Source organism: Tympanuchus pallidicinctus, unplaced genomic scaffold (assembly GCF_026119805.1).
Source record: "Tympanuchus pallidicinctus isolate F22 unplaced genomic scaffold, pur_lepc_1.0 scaffold22, whole genome shotgun sequence".
In the NCBI taxonomy this organism is placed as follows: domain Eukaryota; kingdom Metazoa; phylum Chordata; class Aves; order Galliformes; family Phasianidae; genus Tympanuchus; species Tympanuchus pallidicinctus.
The window spans coordinates 32,894,045-32,906,181 of record NW_026294739.1 but is presented as its reverse complement, the minus strand read 5'-3'; the positions used below and the strand labels follow the sequence as shown (position 1 = coordinate 32,906,181).

Below are 12,137 nucleotides of genomic sequence, written 5' to 3'. Positions count from 1 at the left end.
AAACGTGCCGTGATCGCAGTTTGGTCTGGCTGCCAGCAGCAGCTCCAGGAGGAGACCTGGATGGTGGGGACTCTGGTGAGCACAAAGAGAAGAGGCTGAGCAAGGGGCAGAGCCCAGCTCTGGGTGCTGCATCTCCCTCCTGCTCTTCTGCTGTTGAGAAGCCCTCTTCACGTCTGTGATAGCTGAGGAATGCTTTCCAGAGAGGCGTTCAGTGATAGTAATGGGAGAAAAATGGGTTGCACTCTGATGCCATGCAGACTTCATTCCCAGCCCCTCACAGTGCCCTTGATACAGCAGTCTTTGAAGCTGTCAGGTTGATCTAGGTATCGCTGCAATGTACTGCATTTTCCCATTTTGCTGTATGCACAGTATTGATCCCGGGCATGTCTTCCCACAGGTGAAAATTGTCATTTGTTTCTATGTGTATAATAATGTTCAGAACACAGGAAAACAAAAAGTAACAAATGCACTAACATACATGACAAGTCCATACAAAAAGAAATCTAAAATAGCAGTAGTAACTCTATAAAATTCCTGGTATCTCTGGGATGACCTCAAGCTTCAGTCGAGTGGGAATGACTTGCATAACCCATTCCTGCTTGTGGCTCTCAGGATAACCTGGCTTTCTCAAAAACAGATCAGAGAAAAAATCCTTGTTTCATTGAAGTGAATGGAAATTTTGCTACGCACACAATCTCATCCCCAGATTTTTGAACAAGAGGAGATGAAAATTTGGCTCCTAACTCACCCTTGGGATTCTTGAATGAGTGGTTCAACTTCCAAAAGCTCTGACACCCACTGATTTCAATAGGAGCTGCTGGAACTCTGTGAAAAAAGGTTGTTCATTTCCAGCACTAAATATGGATGGTGGAATCTCAAAATTAAGCTCCTATTTTTGAAAATCTTGGCCCAAACCTTTATTAATACCACACAACCATGTGTCCTGCATCTATTAGCAAACATAACAGCATTCAGCTCCACATCTGCTGTATTCTTAAAACGTGGGAAACAAAAATGGTCTTTTAATCAAATTTAGATTAAAAGCTCTCTCTGAAATAATGATAGCCAGCTAGGATGTTCCATAATTTGCTATTAGTTAAAATATTCCCAAATAGCACAGACGACAAGTGGTATGTGTATGTACTGCTCCCAGAGAGCTCTTGTAATTGGAGTAATTTCAGCAATTTCCAATTTTAGAGGAAGTAACTGATCCCAAGTTGTTACCTAAAGTAATTCTTACTGACAGTATTACAGGCTTGAAACATTTTCTGCTATGCCAATACCACAAACTAGCTGTGCAATTACAAATGTATTTGTCACTTCTGTATTTATGTTATTAACACTGGTAATTTAGAAAAAAAATGAATGTTTTACTTAGGACTGTCTCTGCCTCTGTCCAAAGGAAAAAGAGGCTTTGATATGTTATTAAAATCAGTATTAAGTCAGATTTCCTCTGATATAATCTCCCCTGAATTAACCAGCTAAATAGGGTTGGCTCTGATCTGAATTTGAATGGGAAACCTCTTGGTATAATGTAAACACTGAAGGAAGCAGTGTTACTGGTTCTGGAAGTGGCTTGAGTCAGTAGACCCATGTTTCTTTTATGCTGCATTGGGCCACTGTGGGTTTGTGCTTAGTAAAAATTGTATGGGCATTTTGCAGAAGAATTAGTCCAGATGTTTTAACTAGGTTTCAATTTGGCTATCCTCTGCTTATCTCTCCAAAAACAGCAAGAGTTAGGGTTGCAAAAATTTTCCATTATAATTCTTGCATTTAGCAGGCTCCTAGTTTCCTGAACTTTACTTCTATTTGCTGAGACTTCTTGAGTACAGCTTCTGTTGTGCAGCGGTTGAGCAAGATCTCCTCAGCCACTTCTGTGGGTGGGAGAGGGACATTTTACACATTCCCTAGCGCAAACTGGGCTACCTTGTTGTGAACAGAGCTTTGGTGAAAATTTCCGTCTTCCGAAATGGCTGAAGTACAAAGCTTAAAACCCAGCACAAACAATGGTATCTAAGAAAGCTGTGGCTAAACAATGATTAGAGCCAGATCTTTATGCCTCTCATTTTATATGTTCATGTACAGCAATCCTGTGGACATCACGGGACCCTTTGGTAATTCTAGAAACTGCTGAATGTGACAGGGCTGTTAGGATCTGGGGCTGGCCAAAGGAGGCAGGTGCTGCCTTTGCTTTCTACTCCATTGAAAATAGGTTCCCTTAATACTAATATCGCAGAGTAGTACTAGGACTCTGTCTCTTCTGTCCCTGAGAGCGCAAGAGACAGGGGCAATGAGAAGGAAACCACACAAAAGCTTTGTTGCATTGCTACATCAGCTTTCTGCATTTTATTACTGGAGGCAGGGTCTGGCTCTCCATCTGCTTTTCATCAAGGCTGAACCCTGTGGTACCCTTGTATGTTTGGGCCATTTGAGGCTACTGTAATAAAAACAACAATAAATAACAAATAAGAGACTGGAGACTAAAGCTGTAGGGTGAACTCCTTCCAGGTCCTAATGGTCTTCCAAAGCCCTGGAGGACCAGAAAAGCCCCAGTTGATGGCTCCAAATGCTGAAGGTGTCTACAGAAACCCCTTCAGTCATGGGATGCAACAAAATACATTGTGCTGCCAGGTACTTTGTGCTCAGCAGCAGTGGCTCAAAGAGGATTGGGCCATTGCTCAATGCCAGCTACCTACCACATCATGTGCCCCACTTTCTACCCATAGCTTGAGCCCACATGTTGCAGGAGATGTTAGCCTCTTGCTCTTTCTTTCCTAAGTCTCTCCTCTCTTTGACTCTTACCTTGTGTTTGGCTTTGTAAGGAACTCACAGTGTTGCTGAGGGCATCCTTTTGTGTGAATACTATATATACCTCTTGTGACTCTTAAATATTTCTGACATTTTCTTGTTGTGGTGTGATGCAGAGAGGAAGCATTTGCAGCTCAACATGTATTTTATTTCAGGGCACTGAATTTCCCTGCTGTTTTGTAGTGAAATGAATTTCAGAGCACAGTATGGCACTTGGAAGATGAATGTGAAAGCAGTTCTGCTTTAGGGTGCTGGGTTGGTATTTCTTCTAAGTCTGAAGCTCACTTCAGCTTGAAGGTTTTCACCAGCACCATAGCAAGGAGCAGAAAAGCATGGCCCAGCACCTGCCCTGCTGCTGTGTTAGCCTGTCCTGCAAAACAAAGCAAAACAAGACGTAGCACATAAAAGACTTCTGATAGGGTTTTCCATTGCTGCTCAGCAGTGGTCAACAGTTCGCAGTCTCCAAAGTCTCAAAGATATTTGGCAAGTTGAAACACTGAAAACCATAGGCCACACCTTCACTGCCTGTATACATGTATAAAGCATCTGGTTACCCCAGTCTGGGAAGTTAATCCACAGAGAGCTGAAAGAATCTGGCAAAGAAACACTTCTTGCCTCAGGCTTGATTTGGGGAGAAGAAAAAAAGTAATATTTCCAGTTTTATAATTGGTCTTTGGCAGCCACGGAATACTGCCTTACAGGATTATTATGATTATAGGCTACAGCGTGCATTGTAAATGAGGACGTCTGAATACCTGCTCAATGCCTGGTCAATGTGGGGCTTACCTCAGCCCAGCATTGCTCACAGCTGGCCTGGCCACACGCTGTGCTGAGCCTGGGCAGAGGTAAAGGCCACATTTTTCTCCCAGTTTTTTCATCTATGAATTGTAGATATGTTCCTGTGATGTTATTGTGGGTTGTATAGCATGCTATCCATAAATTGGCAGCATGTTTTAGATCCTGTTACCAAATTTTTCAAAACTAACAACAAGAATAAATGAAGAATGTTAAGGTGTTTTGATATGACCAGATGGTAAACAGATATGGCCTTTGTAAAGTATGGTTTCCCAATTTCTTTCTGCTTTACCAAGGCTGATTCCCTCTTAGCTTTCTCTAGAAAGAAGTCTTCTCTAGGTAGAAGTCTGTTACTACCTGGTTTTTGCTTACAAGATAGCAATGTTTTTGAAGAAAATTCTGTTATGATTCAATTCCTTCAGTATTTACTACTATGAAAAGATCACACTTTCAAGGCTCCTGGAAAGCCAAAGGTAGGACCCTTGCACTCAGCCACTGGTTTTCCAAGCAGAGCCTGCTCTTGGCACAGGCTGAACATTAGGAAAAATTTCTTCTCAGAAAGAATGGTAACGCATTGCAACAAGCTGCCCAAGGAAGTGGTAAAGTCATCATCCCAGGAGGTTTTCAAGAGAAGGGTAGATGTGTCACTTAAGGACAAGGTTTAGCAGGCATAGTGGTGATGGATCGACTGCTGGACTTGGTGATCTTTGAGGTCTTTTCCAACCTTAACGATTCTATGATTCTGTGACACAGCCCAAGCTGATTTGTATGTTTTGACCGTAAATTCCTATGAAGAAATCTGGGAGGTTGTGCAGGCACTTTCACCAGGCTTTGAACTAATTCCCTGTTGAAAAAATTGGGCACCTAGCTCCCATCAGTTCCCCTACACTGTCCCCTTAACATGTTCAGCGAGCAATCAGTGTTAATGAAGGGCCCATTTTTCTGCTGCCCACATCAGCATCTCCTGAGGAGTCCCAAGGGGAACTTGTGCAGGGAAAGATGCAAGTAAGATGAGTCTGACATGTAAAACCAGAAAATGTTATGAAACATGGTTTAGGGCCTCTGCAAGGTTTCCTCACAGGGGAACACAGAAGCAGCATAGTGCGGTAGTGTAACAGTTGATTGGCCATAAGCCACAGCTCCTTGCTGTTGCAACGTGCATGTTATGCTGTTGGGACATGCCATGATAGGAAGCTCAGACATAGCCATGGAGAAACAGCAGCAGACCCATGTCAGGATCCTTCCTATTTTCGAATGTGGGGTAAAAATGGCTGGAGGCAGAATTGGGAAACAGAACTGCCATAAAATACAGAAGATGAGTGACATGAGTTGAGAAGGACCGTGGACTAGCAAAAGAGGTCTCAGCACTGAAAAGAATAAGAATAGACTACAAGCAAGATTCGCCTCAGAGACTGAGAGTATCCACAAGGCACTCAGTGATGAAGTGCACACATTCGTGTGCCACATGCACCATCCATCATTATTTCAAAGCCATTTCACCATTGTTTCTATTATAACCTATTATAATAGTCTTAGATGAGAATTATATATGACATATTCATTCTTGAAATGCTCTGGGGAAAGGAGGGTACTGGCATATTATGGCGAGAGTAGGAGTGCTATGAATTCCAGGTGAGGAGGAGGGTGTTAGGGATCCCTTTTACAATTGCTACGACCAGAACAGGGGGAAATGATGCCAAAACTTATTTTCAGCTATTTTTTAATGGTTTGATGATTGCTAAGGGCTAAAGTTAGTATCACACTGAGAGAGGTAGACAGTGTTTTGCTTTTAGAGCAGACAATTTTGCTTGCTTGTGTTAGTGCTCATGAATCCCTACTTTCTACAGTTTGTAGGTGTAGTATCATGTGCTGATGGTTGCACCCAGCCTTTGATGAATATGTCCAAACTTTTTTAAAAAATGCAGTCAACTCCTAGCTAACCCATGCTCTTATTTAAATTCATGGAAAAGCATAATTAAAATACCATTCGTTCATAACAGAAAAGCTACAAAGACCCCAGTTTTCAGCCTAGACTTAGCCAGGCTTCCAGTTGTAGTCATCTTAAATTCTGGGTCCAAAAGTTTTGCAGCTGAAATGGAGATGTGTTAGTAAAGTTGCTATAAAGATGCAGAAATTAGTAATCTCATCTCTAGAAATAAGGACTGAAGCATATTTAGGAACAGTGTCTCTGTATGCTTTCTACATATTTGGTGAATAATCTGCTACCAGACACTTAATCGGGAATGGTTCTGGAGCAATTGGTTTGCTTAAAGCATCATGACACTTGCTAATGTGTTGCAGATCTCCTTTAAGGCATGTGATGTTTTCCAGAGCTGTTGAACTGCTGTATTTCTCAATGAAATCAGAGAGAAGCTGAGACCTAGCATTAATTTCCAGCACTATATAGAAGTATCTTAATACAGGGTTTAAGTAATGCTCAAATTAATCACCAAGTACTTTTTTTGTTGTTAACTCATATGCATTACATTTTGATACTCCAGTGGGAAGTGTTCCACTTTGTTTCTTTGCAATACTGTGTGTTCAGTTTTTATTGTCTCCGATAAAAGCAGCTCAGCCTCATTATTATCCCAAGATTTGGGTGACAGTAGGGAATGCATCACAGCAAAGCCAAAGCCTAGCTGAGAGCAATTTTACTATTATAGGCACAATTACTGTCCATTACAAATTCCAGAAATGAGCACAACTATAACTTTAATAGGTGACTACGTTGCAGGAGCATAAAAAGAAAAATGGCATCTCTCCCTCTTCAGCTCAAAAGAACAAAGTAATAAAAGGCTCTGGGTTGCATGCTCTGTATTAAACCCAGGCAGTCCTGAAGGCATTTGGCTCTTCAGTGGAGAGCAGCCCTGGCTGCTCCTTCGCTGCAGTTTCACTTGATTTGGAGTGCTATTAGAGGCCCTTGTCTCACACGGTGAGAAAGAAGCACCTGCACAGAAAGCTGTGAGCTTCAGGAAAGCTTGGAACCCTGGGCCCTGTTCCCCACAGAAGTGCTCATGTGCTGGGGTTGTGTCTGAAGAACTTTGCAGCCTCGTCTTGTCCCAGAAAAAGGGTGGGCGTTTTTGTGAAGGCTGGGAAAGTTTTAGGCTCAGAATGTAACTGAAATTAAAAGGGATTTCTTCTGCTGCTATTTAAAAAGCAACAACTGAAGCTCAACTAAAGCTGTTTGCATTTGCTTTCTTTCCACAGTTCAATTATTACTGCTGTAAAGAAAGCATTTTTTCAGTAGAAGTGAAACTCAGACCAAGACCCCATTTTGGGAAAGCACGTTACCATCCAGGTAGTGGATCCACTAAAGTAAATTCCTGTTTCGAGCAATTGTCAAAGTGCCACTGACTTTCCATCTCTTGAGAGAATTGTTTGGGAAAGTGGGTGGAACAGATCAGAAACAAATGCAAAGCTGAAAAATATTGATCAGTTTACATTGCCTGTAACCACAGGACAACACAAAAACTAAGAAAAAGATCAAGTGCTGAAATTTAAACTGATTTTACAACTCTTTAATTTTAACAAACTCGAAGTTGCAATTAGTGTAAGAAGTATGGACATAGTACTGTACATATTCCCTTATAAATACATTTTTACAAGAGTGAAAGAGAGTGAGCCTTCATGTTTAATACCTTAATTGACGAGGGTTCTCATTTTCTTGCAACTTCTGTAATTAATCCAGCTATTGTATGTAAAGGGAAACTGTCTATACAGGTCCTAGACAACATGAATTTCCATGCCTATATTTTGTAACTTTTTAATTAATTTGTGTTCTTGAAGTAGCAATATTAACATAATTTGTTGCCGAGATTTAATCACATATGACAGTTTAGCTACTCAGACATTTGTATTTGAATAACTGTATAAGGTTACTCATGGGAGCACAATCTCCAAATATAACAGGCTGGTTTTCCTTCCCAGACATCTGTCCTCCTGTCCTTAGCTAGCCTTTCGTGACTGCTCAGCAGCATGTTGAATTTATGGAACTATGACTCTATGAAATACAACAGAGTTTCTAAAGGAATAATGGAGAAATTGCCTTCTGTGCCTAATTTTCCAATAGAGGACTGGGAGCTCCATGCCTCTTCTCCCCTAAGGCTGTGACTGACCCTGGGTAGGGGTGAGCATACAGCCTGGATGGGCCAGGCACAGCCGGGGCAGCAGCACAGAGCTGTGCCCCAGCAGGGTGCTGCTGCAGGACTTTGGCCTCACAAGTTCATTCTGTGGCAACCAGATGCCCTCTTGAACAAAAACAGAGCAGAGAGCTGATGGTCATGGCTCTTATCACTACTCTGGCCGGCTTACCTGGGCTTTTTCCAGCCCTGCTGTAAAACAGGGGCAACCGCAGCCTGTGGTGTTTTATGGAGCTCTGCTGAAGTATGATGATGTACTAACATTGGAGAATGTGGTGTGTAACACAAAGAATAAAAACTGTGCAAGTGCCAGGGACCATTACGATATCCTTTCTCTGGGTAAATTGCACAGAGACATAAGTGGTGATTTTTTATTTGTTTTTAATTTAAGTACTTCTAGTAAATGGATTTTATACAAATGCATTTGCAGGCACTGGCTGTTGTCAGCATCTACATGTGTGAATGTGAAAGTCCAAAGCAGAATTCAGCAGTGCTAATTCTTATTTCACTTCATGGGAAAAAGAAACAGAACAAGGAGTTAAGTGCCTTTTTTTTTCTTTTTTTTTTTCTTCCCTCTTTTGCTGTGTCAATAATCCAAGCAGTTTAAATGTATATTTATTCTATGTTTGAAATAATGCAAACTATTCAGAATGCTATGAGAGCTATGAAAAACACAGGGCTTGGAAAACTGGCAGTTTTTGTGGTTTTGGGGTTTTGAGTAAAGTTTCACAACCAATCAGCCCAGAATAATGTCCGGTAAAGGCATTTCTGCTTGTTGGTCTATTTATTTATTTACTTTGGCATAGTGAGCAAGACAAGGCATATTTGGATGAAGGTCAGTGAAAATACTCCAGATCTGTCAAAGGTTCTGATCCTGCAGGGCGCTGAGGACCTGCAGCTACCAGAGAGGTGCCTGGCACTCTTTCTAGCCTCAGAGGCAGTGGGCTCACACAGGGCAGCCCAAGGTACAACCTGCCTGCCCAGGAGCCTGCAGCCTTCCCAGGGAGTTTGCACAAAAAGGAAAACCAATACTGGATCCATTTGATGCTTTACTTTGGCACCCACTGGTTTCTGTGTGTCTCCTTCTCTGCTGGTGGCCCTGATCTCATCTGCCTGGCTGTAGATGTACCCTTTGCTTGATATTGAGTGTCTTCCAGCAGCCTTCCCACCCCAGCTCTCAGCCTGCCCTAGCATGGCGCCTGAACTGTTAAACCAAGACTGCAGAGACCTCTATGCAGCCTGTTGTTCATTGCTCCCCCTCCCCAGAATGTGCTAACACGTTTCTTACAATACTTCTCTCTTGAGCTTAGGTCCCCAGGATCTTAGGAAGGCTTGAGTTCAGGAGGGGAGATCTGCCCAGGGTAATGTATCTTCTCATGCCTTTTCTCAATTTTTCCAGGGATTTGCTGTGAGTGTGGGCTCTCCTTGCTGGAGGCTGTTTGGAGGAGGGCTCATCCAGGGCTGGGTTGCTCTCTGGGAGTGTTAGAGGTTCTCTCTGGTCTTCTCCTCCTGCTCTGCATGGTGATGCCCAGATCTGTAGGGAGCTTTGGCACATGAGGGCAGGAGGTGATGTGCCCAAGTTCTGAATCAGGCATGTCTCATATCTCAGGTTTTGTGTCTTTATGTAATGGACATTTTGCAAATATCCACTAGGTTTGACAGTGAAGTCCACTGCCTCATCCTGTGCAGTCACTGAGCCCTGACCCTATTGGTCTGGCCTACGCTGACATCCCCACAGACTCAGGTCTCCAGAACAGTCACACCTTGTGAAGGTCCCTCATGTCATGGTGACAGCCAAAAGCCCTTCCAGCTCGCACTGCGGGCACATGTGCACCAACAAGACCTGTGGGCATAGTGGCTGGAAGCACTGTGGCCGTGCCATGGCCATGTCATGGTGAGGTGACGGAGTGACAGCCATCAGTGGCTATCCTGGTTGGGAGAGATCCTGAAGGAGAAGCTGAGGCAATTTTCTGAGAGTACTGCCACCTTGTGTCAGTCCATCCTGCTCTGAGACGATGCCACATCCTGGCATGGACTGACCACGTTGTCTGAGCTCAGGAGATCTCTCTGTGCCCGAGGTAGCTGTCTGACATCTCAGCTGCCCTCCTTTGTAGCCTTGCACTCGCAGCTGCAGCAGCACAGCCTGTCCGTGCAGCCCTGCACAATGCCCGCACATCAGCCTGGGGCACAGTGGGAAGCAGCTGTTCCCCTCTGAATCTCAGATTTCCATAGCACAGACTGGGCGTCCAGACAAAAAATAAGCCTGGAATACCATCAGCAGTCACATCTGATAGCAGATTGCTCTATGCAAGATAGGAAGAGAGGCCAGAGGAATTTTTTTGTTGATTTGTTTTTCCTTTTTAACCTGAAAGGTCAATTCCAGTTCTCCCATCCTTTCCTTTGGGCCCAAACAGATTGTTCAGAGCTGCATGCCTCCATCGTGCACATTCTGTACTACATTAGTTTAATAGCACTGTCACTCTGAATTGCAAACTTTCTCAGCTCCCCCCTGTGCTGGTGAAACATGGCAACATAAGGAACATCTGTTCTCTTACCCTTTGCTGGAAATGGGAAACATCATATTGCATTTTTGTTATTAGCCTTATTTGGATGCCAGTGGTTTTGTTTCTAAACACATCAAGGCAGCTGAATAACCTTAATTGAGTACTACAGAAAAAGCATGGTTCCATGCAAATACAGCTGCCAGTGTAATTATTAGGACAATACTGAACTTCTATTCCTGAGATCGGTTCCAGTTCCTCGGTTTTTATATTGCTCCCTTGCTGCTGAATTTCATTATAAACATCTCCACACAAACCGATCTATAGTTAGGCAGTAAACAAGTTAAGGTTCTTAATTTTTGACAGTAAAAAGCCAAACAGACCTAATGATTACAATGTGCATTTCAGCCTTTATTCATGCCCAAAATTAATGACCTAATCTTCACTAGGAATACTGGTGCACTGCAAGCAGTGCTGGAAACTACTTACCACGAGTAAATCTCTGTCTTGTGTGACTTCAAACAGTCGCCAAGATTTCTAGCTGAAGTTCATTACAGACAACAGATTCCTGCAGCTCCTATGGAAGATGACAAGAAATGTAAATGGAACCAATTAATAATTCCCAGATTTAATTATAATGGATTCATTGTTATTGCATGATCAACTACAGCATGCAATGGACAATTAGGGAAATTATATATATGCAATTCTCTAGTCCACTCATTATATAGAATCACTTCACAATTGAACTTGAGGGCAAGTCAAAGACCAAGAGCACAACAAGGGCACAAAAAGTGGCAGAATCTGTTCCAGCAGTTTTGTCTCCCAAGACTGCGAGATACACTGCAATAGGCACACTTTTAATGAGCCTTAAAGAAAATAGTTCACTTTTATCACATCTTTGAGACTCTTTGGCCAGTTTACTGGAGCACTCCAGAAAGCTGTTAGCAAGGTGAGGCTTGCTCAATTTTCAATGAGTTTGCCAAGATTTGGAGTGGTCTTTGGTGAAGTCTGAAAATCTGGCTTCTGGCTTCTTTTTTTCCTGCAGATTTAATTATCTTTTTTTTCCTTCTTTTTTCTTTTTTTTTTTCTTTTTTTCTTTTAGACCCACAGCAGAATTCAAGGCTGCTTTGGATCGCCCATGAAGTGTGTTTGGTCTAATTCCTCAGAGAGATGTGCTCATTGTCACAGAACAATTGGATTTAGCATCACATTAGTAACAGTTTCTCTTTAAGAAATCCAGACTGTAGAGCAGCAGAGGTTTTGCAGGTCAGGATTGTGTTGTATCAGCAGAACTTTTGTGGGGAAGCTTGCACAGCACGTGCCTGCCCTGTCTGGCGCAGTCCATCATCTTCACAACTACTAACATTTACTCCAAATCTAAAGAGACACAAAGGTCAGCAAGCCAAATTTAGTCCAGGGGTATCTCTACCAAAGCCTGTAGGGCTGATAAACTTCCAACTTGCTGTTGGAAGGGCAAATCTGAGAACAATTCTGAAAGTGTTTGTTTGCATTTTTATAATCACACGAGGCAGTTTGCAGCAAAACATGGCATGCAACTCTGCTCTCAAAGCGTAAGTCACAAAAGATGCCAGAACCATGTTTTGATCTAATGAATACTGGAAATTTGTACCAGGATTGCATTCATTTTTGTCTTCCCCAAGTACATCCTCTCAGAAATGGACTCCCTGGACAATACAATTACGCTGCTGATCTGAAATCTGAACTGGTGGTATGTACCATGCAAGTTTTTCTTTGTAAAACACATACCCACCGAAATCTTTATCAGATCCCCTTGTGTTACAGAGGTCTCCCACTTGGTGTGGTGTAATTGTGGTCTTGCCTGTGCCTCTGGCAACTAAAACAAAGGCAGAGCTGCATGTGAATTTTTGGA

The 12,137-nt window shown here is 42.6% G+C and overlaps 1 long non-coding RNA gene across 2 annotated transcripts in view; it reads left to right on the top strand.

Annotated features, from left to right (window-relative positions):
- The window catches only part of LOC128082025 (uncharacterized), a 99,079-nt gene that overhangs the window by 56,100 nt on the left and 30,842 nt on the right, over positions 1–12,137 (top strand). Inside the window, exon 2 of one of the 2 annotated variants that reach the window (XR_008207512.1) lies at positions 9,053–9,103. The exons of the other annotated variant lie outside the window; for it this stretch is intronic. This is a non-coding gene — a long non-coding RNA (uncharacterized LOC128082025). The remainder of the gene's footprint in view (positions 1–9,052; positions 9,104–12,137) is intronic. 2 annotated transcript variants of the gene reach the window in all.